Below are 12,736 nucleotides of genomic sequence, written 5' to 3'. Positions count from 1 at the left end.
AGAAAAAGGAACACTCTTGCACTGCTGGTGGGAATGTGAATTGGTACAGCCACTATGGAGAACAGTATGGAGGTTCCTTAAAAAAGTACAAATAGAACGACCATATGACCCAGCAATCCCACTACTGGGCATATACCCTGAGAAAACCATAATTCAAAAAGAGTCATGTACCAATAGTTCATTGCAGCACTATTTACAATAGCCCAGAGATGGATAAAACCTAAGTGTCCATCATCAGATGAATGGATAAAGAAGATGTGGCACATATATACAATGGAATATTACTCAGCCATAAATAGAAACGAAATTGAGCTATTTGTAATGAGGTGGTTGGACCTAGAGTCTGTCATACAGAGTGAAGTAACTCAGAAAGAGAAAGAAAAATACCGTATGCTAACACATATATATGGAATCTAGGGGGAAAAAATGTCATGAAGAACCTAGGGGTAAGACGGGAATAAAGACACAGACCTACAAGAGAACGGACTTGAGGATATGGGAAGGGGGAAGGGTAAGCTGTGACAACGTGAGAGAGTGGCATGGACCTATATACACTACCAAACGTAAAACAGATAGCTAGTGGGAATAAGCTGCATAGCACAGGGAGACCAGCTCGGTGCTTTGTGACCACCTAGAGGGGTGGGATAGGGAGGGTGGGAGGGAGGAAGACACAAGAGGGAAGAGATATGGGGACATATGTATATGTATAACTGATTCACTTTGTTATAAAGCAGAAACTAACACACCATTTTAAAGCAATTATACTCCAATAAGATGTTAAAAAAAAATCTGTCTTCAAATGCTGTATGGTATCATTTTGTTTGCCTCTCCTATCCCTGCCCCTATCTTAACAGTTCCCCAAACCATCCTCCCAAACACATAAACTTTTTGAATAATTTCTTAGGTTTGTAACTGATCTTTATACATCTACAAGAAAGTCTGAATACTGACACTTATTCCCACACAAGTGGTTATATTTGAGCTCATAAGACAGTAACTGTTAACATTTTACACTTGTGCATTACTTGGACAACCAGACCAGTAGACTTTCTCATCTCTCTCCTCTTAACGACCAACTTGCCAATTAGAGTCCTGTGCAATGTTTGTGTTCTGTATGCAACTAACAACAGCTGCCATTTTTGTAGTTCTGCGCACGGCCTTAGTTCATTTAAAAATCACCGGAGTAAGACGCATGGATCACCTTCCTCCCCACAGATACACCAGAAATATATCTACACGTGGAACAACTCCTACAGAACACCTAGTGAACGCTGGCAGAAGACCTCAGACCTCCCAAAAGGCAAGAAAGTCCCCACGTACCTGGGTACGGCAAAAGAGAAAAAGAATAAACAGAGACAAAAGAATAGGGACGGGCCCTGCACCAGTGGGAGGGAGCTGTGAAGAAGAAAGGTTTCCACAGACTAGAAAGCCCCTTTGCGGGCGGAGACTGCGGGTGGCGGAGGGGGGAGCTTCGGAGCCGCGGAGTAGAGCACAGCAACAGCGGTGCAGAGAGCAAAGCAGGGAGGTTCCCGCACAGAGGATCGGTGCCGACCGGCACTCACCAGCCCGAGAGGCTTGTCTGCTCACCTGCCGGGTCAGGCGGGGTTTGGAGCTGAGGCTCGGGCTTCGGTCAGAGCGCCGGGAGAGGACTGTGGTTGGCGGCATGAACACAGCCTGCAGGGGGTTAGTGCGCCACGTCTAGCCAGGAGGGAGTCCGGGAAAAGGTCTGGAGCTGCCGAAGAGGCAAGAGACTTTTTCTTCCCTCTTTGTTTCCTGGTGCGCGAGGAGAGGGGATTAAGAGCGCTGCTTAAAGGAGATCCAGAAACGGGCGCGATCCGCGGCTAAAAGCGAGGACCTCAGAGACGGGCAGGAGACGCTAAGGCTGCTGCTGCCGCCACCAAGAAGCCTGTGTGCGAGCCCAGGTCACTATCCACACACCCATTCCGGGGAGCCTGTGCAGCCCGTCACTGCCAGGGTCCCGGGATCCAGGGACAACTCCCCCGGGAGAACGCGCAGCGCGCCTCAGTCTGGGCAACGTAATGCCAGCCTCTGCCGCCGAAGGCCAGCCCCGCACTCTATGCCCCTCCCTCCCGCGGGCCTCAGGGAGCCAGAGCCCCTGAATCAGCAGCTCCTATAACCCCGTCCTGTCTGAGCGAAGAACAGACGCCCTCCGGCGATCTACGCATCGAGGCGGGGCCAAACCAAAGCTGAGCCCCTGGGGGCTGTGCGAACAAAGAAGAGAAAGGGAAATCTCTCCCAGCAGCCTCAGGAGCAGCGGATTAAAGCTCCACAATAAACTTGATATACCTGCATCTGTGGAATACATGAATAGACAACGAATCATCCCAAATTGAGGAGGTGGCCTTTGAGAGCAAGATTTACGATTTTTCCCCTTTTCCTCTTTTTGTGAGTGTGTATGTGTATGCTTCTGTGTGAGATTTTGTCTGTATAGCTTTGCTTCCACCATTTGTCCTAGGGCTCTATCTGTCCGTTTTTGTTTTTGTTTTAATTTTTTTCTTAATAATTACTTTTTATTTTAATAACTTTATTTTATTTTACTTTATATTCTTTCTTTCCTTCCTTCCTTCCCTCCTTTAGACAACGAATCATCCCAAATTGAGGAGGTGGACTTTGACAGCAAGATTTAAGATTTTTTTCCCTTTTTCCTCTTTTTGTGAGTGTGTATGTGTATGCTTCTGTGTCAGATTTTGTCTGTATAGCTTTGCTTCAACCATTTGTCCTAGAGTTCTATCTGTCCTTTTTATTTTTAAGTTTTTTTCCTTGTATTTTCTCTTAATAATTATTTTTTTATTTTCATAACTTTATTATATTTTATCTTACTTTATTTTACTTTACTTTATCTTCTCTCTTTCTTTTTTCCTTCCTTCCCTCCTTCCTTCCTTCCTCCCTCCCTCCTTCCCTCCCTCCCTCTTCTTTCTTTTTTACTTTCTTTCCATCCTTCCTTCCTTCCTTCTTTCTTTCTTTACTCCTTTCTTTCTTTCTTTCTTTCTTCTACTAATTCTATCTTTCTACTTTTTCTCCCTTTTATTCTGAGCCATGTGGATGAAGGGCTCTTGGTCCTACGGCCAGGAGTCACTGCTGTGCCTCTGAGGTGGGAGAGCCAACTTCAGGACACTGGTCAACAAGAGACCTCCCAGCCCCATATAATATCAAATGGCGAAAATCTCCCAGACATCTCCATCTCACACCAGCACCCAGCTTCACTCAACGACCAGCAAGCTACAGCTGGACATCCTATGCCAAACAACTAGCAAGACAGGAACACAACCCCACCCATTAGCAGAGAGGCTGCCTAAAATCATAATAAGGCCACAGACACCCCAAAACACAACACCAGACATGGACCTGCCCACGAGAAAGAAAAGATCCAGCCTCATCCACCAGAACATAGGCACTAGTCCCCTCCACCAGGAAGCCTATGCAACACACTGAACCAACCTTAACCACTGAGGACAGACACCAAAAACAACAGGAACTAAGAACTTGCAGCCTGCAAAAAGGAGACCCCAAACACAGTAAGATAAGCAAAATGAGAAGACAGAAAAGCACACAACAGATGAAGGAGCAAGATAAAAATCCACCAGACCTAACAAATGAAGAGGAAATAGGCAGTCTACCTGAAAAAGAATTCAGAATAATGATAGTAAAGATGATCCAAAATCTTGGAAATAGAATAGACAAAATGCAAGAAACATTTAACAAGGACCTAGAAGAACTAAAGATGAAACAGGCAATGATGAACAACAAAATAAATGAAATTAAAAATACTCTAGAAGGGATCAATAGCAGAATAACTGAGACAGAAGAATGGATAAGTGACCTGGAAGATAAACTAGTGGAAATAACTACTGCACAGCAGAATAAAGAAAAAAGAATGAAAAGAACTGAGGACAGTCTCAGAGACCTCTGGGACAACATTAAACACACCAACATACGAATTATAGGGGTTCCAGAAGAAGAAGAGAAAAAGAAAGGGACCGAGAAAATATTTGAAGAGATTAGAGTTGAAAACTTCCCTAATATGGGAAAGGAAATAGTTAATCAAGTCCAGGAAGCACAGAGAGTCCCATACAGGATAAATCCAAGGAGAAATACGCCAAGACACATATTAATCAAACTGTCAAAAATTAAATACAAAGAAAATATATTAAAAGCACCAAGGGAAAAACAACAAATAACACACAAGGGAATCCCCATAAGGTTAAGAGCTCATCTTTCAGCAGAAACTCTGCAAGACAGAAGGGAGTGGCAGGACATATTTAAAGTGATGAAGGAGAAAAACCTACAACCAAGATTACTCTACCCAGCAAGGATCTCATTCACATTTGATGGAGCAATTAAAAACTTTACAGACAAGCAAAACCTGAGAGAGTTCAGCACCACCAAACCAGCTTTACAACAAATGCTAAAGGAACTTCTCTAGGCAAGAAACACAAGAGAAGAAAAATACCTACAATAACGAACCCAAAACAATTAAGAAAATGGGAATAGGAACATACATATCGATAATTACCTTAAATGTAAATGGACTAAATGCTCCCACCAAAAGACACAAACTGGATGAATGGATACACAAACAAGACCCATATATTTCCTGTCTACAACAGACCCACTTCAGACCTAGAGACACATACAGACTGAAAGTAAGGGGATGGAAAAAGATATTTCATGCAAATGGAAACCAAAAGAAAGCTGGAGTAGCAATTCTCATATCAGACAAAATAGACTTTAAAATAAAGATTAATAGAAGAGACAAAGAAGGACACTACATAATGATCAAGGGATCGATCCAAGAAGAAGACATAACAATTGTAAATATTTATGCACCAAACATAGGAGCACCTCAATACAAAAGGCAAATACTAACAGCCATAAAAGGGGAAATCGACAGTAACACATTCATAGTAGGGGACTTTAACACCCCACTTTCACCAATGGACAGATCATCCAAAATGAAAATAAATAAGGAAACACAAGCTTTAAATGATACATTAAACAAGATGGACTTAATTGATATTTATAGGAAATTCCATCTAAAAACAACAGAATACACATTTTTCTCAAGTGCTCGTGGAACATTTTCCAGGATAGATCATATCTTGGGTCACAAATTAAGCCTTGGTAAATTTAAGAAAATCAAAATTATATCAAGTATCTTTTCTGACCACAATGCTATGAGACTAGGTATCAATAATAGGAAAAGATCTGTAAAAAATACAAACACATGGAGGCTAAACAATATACTACTTAATAACGAAGTGATCACGGAAGAAATCAAAGAGGAAATCAAAAAATACCTAGAAACAAAGGACAATGGAGACACGACGACCCAAAATCTATGGGATGCAGCAAAAGCAGTTCTAAGTGGGGAGTTTATAGCAATACAATCCTACCTTAAGAAACAGGAAACATCCTGAATAAACAACCTAACCTTGCACCTAAAGCAATTAGAGAAAGAAGAACAAAATACCCCCAAAGTTAGCAGAAGGCAAGAAATCATAAAAATCAAATCAGAAATAAATGAAAAAGAATGAAGGAAACAATAGCAAAGATCAATAAAACTAAAAGCTTGTTCTTTGAGAAGATAAACAAAATTGATAAACCATTAGCCAGACTCATCAAGAAAAAAAGGGAGAAGACTCAAATCAATAGAATTAGAAATGAAAAAGGAGAAGTAACAACTGACACTGCAGAAATACAAAAGATCATGAGAGATTACTACAAGCAACTCTATGCCAATAAAATACACAACCTGGAAGATATGTACAAATTCTTAGAAATGCACAACCTGCCAAGACTGAATCTGGAAGAAATAGAAAATATGAACAGACCAATCACAAGCACTGAAATTGAAACTGTGATTAAAAATCTTCCAACAAACAAAGCCCAGGACCAGATGGCTTCACAGGCGAATTCTATCAAGCATTTAGAGAACAGCTAAACCTCTCCTTCTCAAACTCTTCCAAAATATAGCAGAGGGAGGAACACACCCAAATTCATTCTACGAGGCCACCATCACCCTGATACCAAAACCAGACAAGGATGTCACAAAGAAAGAAAACTACAGGCCAATCTCACTGATGAACATAGAAGCAAAAATCCTTAACAAAATATTAGCAAGCAGAATCCAACAGCACATTAAACGGATCATACACCATGATCAAGTGGGGTTTATTCTAGGAATGCAAGGATTCTTCAATATATGCAAATCAATCAACATGATACACCATATTAACAACTTGAAGGAGAAAAACCATATGGTCATCTCAATAGATTCAGAGAAAGCTTTTGACAAAATTCAACACCCAATTATTATAAAAACCCTGCAGAAAGTAGGCATAGAGGGAACTTTCCTCAACATAATAAAGGCCATTTATGACAAACCCACAGCCAACATCGTCCTCAATGGTGAAAAACTGAAACCGTTTCCACTAAGATCAGGAACAAGACAAGGTTGCCCAGTCTCACCACTCTTATTTAACATAGTTTTGGAAGTTTTAGCCACAGCAATCAGACAAGAAAAGGAAATAAAAGGAATCCAAATCAGAAAAGAAGAAGTAAAGCTGTCACTGCTTGCAGATGACATGATACTATACATAGAGAATCCTAAATATGCTACCAGGAAACTACTAGAGCTAATCAATGAATTTGGTAAAGTAGTAGGATACAAAATTAATACACAGAAATCTCTGGCATTCCTATACACTAATGATGAAAAATCTGAAAGTGAAATCAAGAAAACACTCCCATTTACCATTGCAACAAAAAGAATAAAATATCTAGGAATAAACCTACCTAAGGAGAAAGAAGACCTGTATACAGAAAATTATAAGACACTGATGAAAGAAATTATAGATGATACAAATAGATGGAGAGATATAACATGTTCCTGTATGGAAGAATCAACATTGTGAAAATTACTCTACTACCCAAAGCAATCTACAGATTCAATGCAATCCCTATCAAACTACCACTGGCATTTTTCACAGAACTAGAACAAATATTTCACAATTTGTATGGAAACACAAAAGACCCTGGATAGCCAAAGCAATCTTGAGAACGAAAAATGGAGCTGGAGGAATTAGGCTCCCTGACTTCAGGCTATACTACAAAGCTACAGTAATCAAGACAGTATGGTACCGGCACAAAAACAGAAAGATAGATAAATGGAACACGATAGAAAGCTCAGAGATAAACCCATGCACATATGGTCACATTATCTTTGACAAAGGAGGCAGGAATATACAGTGGAGAAAGGACAGCCTCTTCAATAAGTGGTGCTGGGAAAACTGGGCAGGTACATGTTAAAGTATGAGATTAGATCACTCCCTAACACCATACACAAAAATAAGCTCAAAATGGATTAAACACCGAAATGTAAGGCCAGAAACTATCAAACTCTTAGAGGAAAACATAGGCAGAACACTCTATGACAAATCACAGCAAGTTCCTTTTTGACCCACCTCCTAGAGAAATGGAAATAAAAACAAAAATAAACAAATGGGACCTAATGAAACTTCAAAGCTTTTGCACAGCAAAGGAAACCAGAAAGAAGACCAAAAGACAACCCTCAGAATGGGAGAAAATATTTTCAAATGAAGCAACTGACAAAGGATTAATCTCCAAAATTTATAAGCAGCTCATGCAGCTCAATAACAAAAAAACCAAACAACCCAATCCAAAAATGGACAGAAGACCTAAATAGACATTTCTCCAAAGAAGATATACAGACTGCCAACAAACACATGAAAGAATGCTCAACATCATTAGTCATTAGAGAAATGCAAGTCAAACTACAATGAGATACCATCTCACAGCAGTCAGAAAAGCCATCATCAAAAAATCTAGAAACAATAAATGCTGGAGAGGGTGTGGAGAAAAGGGAACACTCTTGCACTGCTGGTCGGAATGTGAATTGGTACAGCCACTATAGAGAACAGTATGAAGGTTCCTTAAAAAAACTACAAATAGAACTACCATATGACCCAGGAATCCCACTACTGGGCAGACACCCCTAAGAATACCATAACTCAAAAAGAGTCATGTACCAAAATGTTCATTACACCTCTATTTACAATAGCCCAGAGATGGAAACAACCTAAGTGTCTATCATCGGATGAATGGATAAAGAAGATGTGGCACGTATATACAATGGAATATTACTCAGCCATTAAAAAAAACGAAATTGAGCTATTTGTAATGAGGTTGATGGACCTAGAGTCTGTCATACAGAGTGAAGTAAGTCAGAAAGAGAAAGACAAATACCATATGCTAACACATATATATGGCATTTAAGAAAAAAAATGTCATGAAGAACCTAGGGATAAGACAGGAATAAAGACACAGACCTACTAGAGAACGGACTTGAGGATATGGGGAGGGGGAAGGGTAAGCTGTGACCACGCGAGAGAGAGGCATGGACATATACACACTACCAAACGTAAGGTAGATAGCTAGTGGGAAGCAGCCACATAGCACAGGGAGATCAGCTCGGTGCTTTGTGACTGCCTGGAGGGCTGGGATTGGGAGGGAGGGAGATGCAAAAGGGAGGAGATATGGGAACATATGTATATGTATAACTGAGTCACTTTTTATAAAGCAGAAACTAACACACCATTGTAAAGCAATTATACTCTAAAGATGTAAAAAAAAAAAAAAGACAGTATGGTACTGGCACAAAAACAGAAATATAGGGGCTTCCCTGGTGGCGCAGTGGTAGAGAGTCCGCCTGCCGATGCAGGAGATACGGGTTCGTGCCCTGGTCAGGGAAGATCCCGCATGCCGTGAAGCAGCTGTGCCCGTGAGCCATGGCCACTGAGCCTGCGCATCCGGAGCCTGTGCTCCACAACAGAGAGAGGTCCGTGTACCACAATAAAAAAAAAAAAAAAACAGATATATAGATCAATGGAACAGGATAGAAAGTGCAGAGATAAACCCACTACATATGGTCACCTTGTTTTTGATAAAGGAGGCAAGAATATACAATGGAGAAAAGATAGCCTCTTCAATAAGTGGTGCTGGGAAAACTGGACAGCTACATGTAAAAGAAGTAATTAGAACACTTCTTAATACCATACACAAAAATTAACTCAAAATGGATTAGAGACCTAAATGTAAGGCCAGATACTATCAAACTCTTAGAGGAAAAAAAACGTAACAGTCTATGACATAAATCACAGCAAGATCCTTTTTGACCCACCTCCTAGAGAAATGGAAATAAAAACAAAAATAAACAAATGGGACTTAATGAAACTTCAAAGCTTTTGCACAGCAAAGGAAACCATAAACAAGAGCAAAAGACAGCCCTTAGAATGGGAGAAAATATTTGCAAATGAAGCAACTGAAAAAGGATTAATCTCCAAAATTTACAAGCAGCTCATGCAGCTCAGTATCAAAAAAACAAACAACCCAATCCAAACACGGACAGAAGACCTACACAGACATTTCTCCAAAGAAGATATACAGACTTCCAAGAAACACATTAAAGGATGCTCAACGTCACTAATCATTAGAGAAATGCAAATCAAAACTACAATGAGGTATCACCTCACACTGGTCAGAAGGGGCATCATCAAAAGGTCTACAAACAATAAACGCTGGAGAGGGTGTGGAGAAAAGAAAACCCTCCTACACTGTTGGTGGGAATGTAAATTGGTATAGCCACTATGGAGACCAGTATGGAGGTTCATTAAAAAACTAAAAATAGAACTACCATACGACCCAGCAATCCCACTACTGGGCATATACCCTGAGAAAACCATAATTCAAAGAGAGCATGTACCAAAATGTTCACTGCAGCTCTACTTACAATAGCCAGGACATGGAAGCAACCTAAGTGTCCATCAACAGATGAATGGATAAAGAAGATGTGGCACAAATATACAATGGAATATTACTCAGCCATAAAAAGAAACGAATTTGGTTATTTGTAGTGAGGTGGATGGACCTAGAGTCTGTCATACAGAGTGAAGTAAGACAGAAAGAGAAAAATGAATACCGTATGCTAACACATATATATATATATATATATGGAATCTAAGAAAAAAAAAAGATCATGAAGAACCTAGGGGTAAGATGGGAATAAAGACACAGACCTACTAGAGAATGGACTTGAGGATATGGGGAGGGGGAAGGGTAAGCTGTGACAAAGTGAGCGTCACGGACATATATACACTACCAAACATAAAATAGATAGCTAGTGGGTAGCAGCCGCATAGCACAGGGAGATCAGCTCGGTGCTTTGTGACCACCTAGAGGGGTGGGATAGGGAGGATGGGAGGGAGGGGGACGCAAGAGGGAAGAGATATGGGAACATATGTATATGTATAACTGCTTCACTTTGTTACAAAGCAGAAACTAACACATCATTGTAAAGCAATTATACTCCAATAAAGATGTTTAAAAAAAAAAAAGATGGTCTTCCCTGGTGGTGCAATGGTTGAGAGTCCGCCTGCCGATGCAGGGGACACGGATTCGTGCCCCGGTCCGGGAAGATCCCACATGCCGCGGAGCGGCTGGGCCCGTGAGCCATGGCCGCTGAGCCTGCGCGTCCGGAGCCTGTGCTCCGCGGGAGTGGCCACAACAGTGAGAGGCCCGCATACAGCAAAAAAAAAAAAAAAAAAAAAAAAGATGTGGCACATACATACATGGAATATTACTCAGCCATAAAAAGAAATGAAACTGAGTTACTGTAGTGAGGTGGATGGACCTAGAATCTGTCATACAGAGTGAAGTCAGAAAGAGAAAAACAAATACTGTACGCTAACACATATATATGGAATTAAAAAAAAAAAAGGTTGTGAAGAACTTAGGGGCAGGACAGGAATAAAGACCCAGATGTGGAGAATGGACTTGAGAACACAGGGAGGGGGAAGGGTAAGCTGGGACGAAGTGAGAGAGTAACATTGACATATATACTCCACCCAATGTGAAATAACTAGCGGGAAGCAGCTGCATAGCACAGGGAGATCAGTTCGGTGCTTCCTGACCACCTAGAGGGGTGAGATGGGGAAGGTGGGAGGGAGACGCAACAGGGAGGAGATATGGGGATATATGTATTTGTATAGCTGATTCGCTTTGATATAAAGCAGAAAGTAACACACGTTGTGAAGCAATTATACTCCAATAAAGATGTTTTAAAAAAATTATCTCGAGGCTTCCCTGGTGGCGCAGTGGGTGAAAGTCTGCCTGCCGATGCAGGGGACGCGGGTTTGTGCCCCGGTCCGGGAGGATCCCACGTGCCGCGGAGCGGCTGGGCCCGTGAGCCATGGCCGCTGGGCCTGAGAGTCTGGAGCCTGTGTTCCGCAATGGGAGAGGCCACAACAGTGAGAGGCCCGCATACTGCAAAAAAAAAAAAAAAGGTAAAAAAATTATCTCATAGAAGACTCATGTGTTGTTACTTTGCAAAAAAAAAAAGTAGCAACATATTCACTTTTGTTCACTGGATTGGTACTTCTAGCATTTAAGTGGTACTTTTTTTGAACCTGTAGCTAAGTGATGTTGAAAAAGAAGTGTAAAATGCTATTCAATTACACAAACTAATCTTCATAAAAAGGAAGCTAGGAAATGTATCTGAATGACATGGAAATGAAGATTATACAACCTGATTTCTATAGTCTGCTCACTTATGTTGCTTGATTTATCATTAAAACAGAAACTTACACATTCGTAGTTTCATTATGAATCCCCACTCCAAGACAAATTTTTATATTACCCTCATAAAATCACCCGTGGCCTCTTCTAAGCAAAAACAGTACGTTTAATTGGCTCATTTTCCAGTTGTTTGGATTTTTAACAGACTTACAGCATAAAAAGACACCATATTCCAAGCAGTTTTAGTAACTCCAGAACCATCCAAGTCTTGATCAGACAGCTGTGGCTCTAGCTTTTGGTTAAAATTATATTATCTCATCTCATAGTTACATTTTCAACATAACTAACAATCTTACTAACCTTTAAATTTCTGCTAGGATTCATATAAATTTCTGAGTCCAGAAGGTTGCAACACTGAGAGTGAATGTTAGGGAATCGATCCTTTTGCTTGGTTTTTCCCTATCAGAACCCAGAGAAATCCTTAAACAATAATTCAGCAGATTGTCTCCTTTTTTATAAAATAAAAGAGCGTATTTTGAAATGCCTGTGCCAGAAGCACTGCCTTTCCAGTGCAGGTAGGAGGAATCAGGAGCCTGTCACCACACTGGGCGTTTTCAGATTTTCTTCTGAAAATCACTGGGAAGCTTGCAGTATTTCCTTTCTGGCATTCAGGCCCAGGGTGGAGAGAAGTTGCTCCAGACAGAACAAGATATCAGATAATCACTGGAAAGGCTCAGTTTGAACAGAATTCCAACTCCACAAAAAAATCCATCTCTCTAAAAGCGGCTGAACATTGAAAGCAGCAGACAATTGAGCAAAAATTAAGAGAAAGCATCATTAGATGAACTTAAATTTAATATGGTAGTAGTTTTAAAGGTATTCGTTTTTACTCCATAAGATTTATTTATATGAATAATAAGACTTAGTGGTCTTTTCGTATCTTGCACAAAACGGTAACCTAAAATTTAACTCTTTTTTTCCCTTTGTTCAAAAAGCATATGGGTCTAATCACAATCCATTCTCGCCGCAGTACACAGGATTTTTCAATCAGATTTTTAACTCAACTTTTAACTTTTAAGGTTACTCCAAAGAATCGGGAATCCCTGAAGTGTCCCATCTGGCA

General features: G+C 40.6%; 1 protein-coding gene across 1 annotated transcript in view; it reads right to left on the bottom strand.

The window, feature by feature from the left end:
• LOC137217886 (protein WWC3-like) overlaps positions 1-12,736 on the bottom strand; it is a 173,190-nt gene that overhangs the window by 159,425 nt on the left and 1,029 nt on the right.

Source organism: Pseudorca crassidens, chromosome Y (assembly GCF_039906515.1).
Source record: "Pseudorca crassidens isolate mPseCra1 chromosome Y, mPseCra1.hap1, whole genome shotgun sequence".
NCBI classification, from domain to species: domain Eukaryota; kingdom Metazoa; phylum Chordata; class Mammalia; order Artiodactyla; family Delphinidae; genus Pseudorca; species Pseudorca crassidens.
Note: the sequence above shows the minus strand (reverse complement) of the source record. Positions and strands in the feature narration are given on the sequence as shown.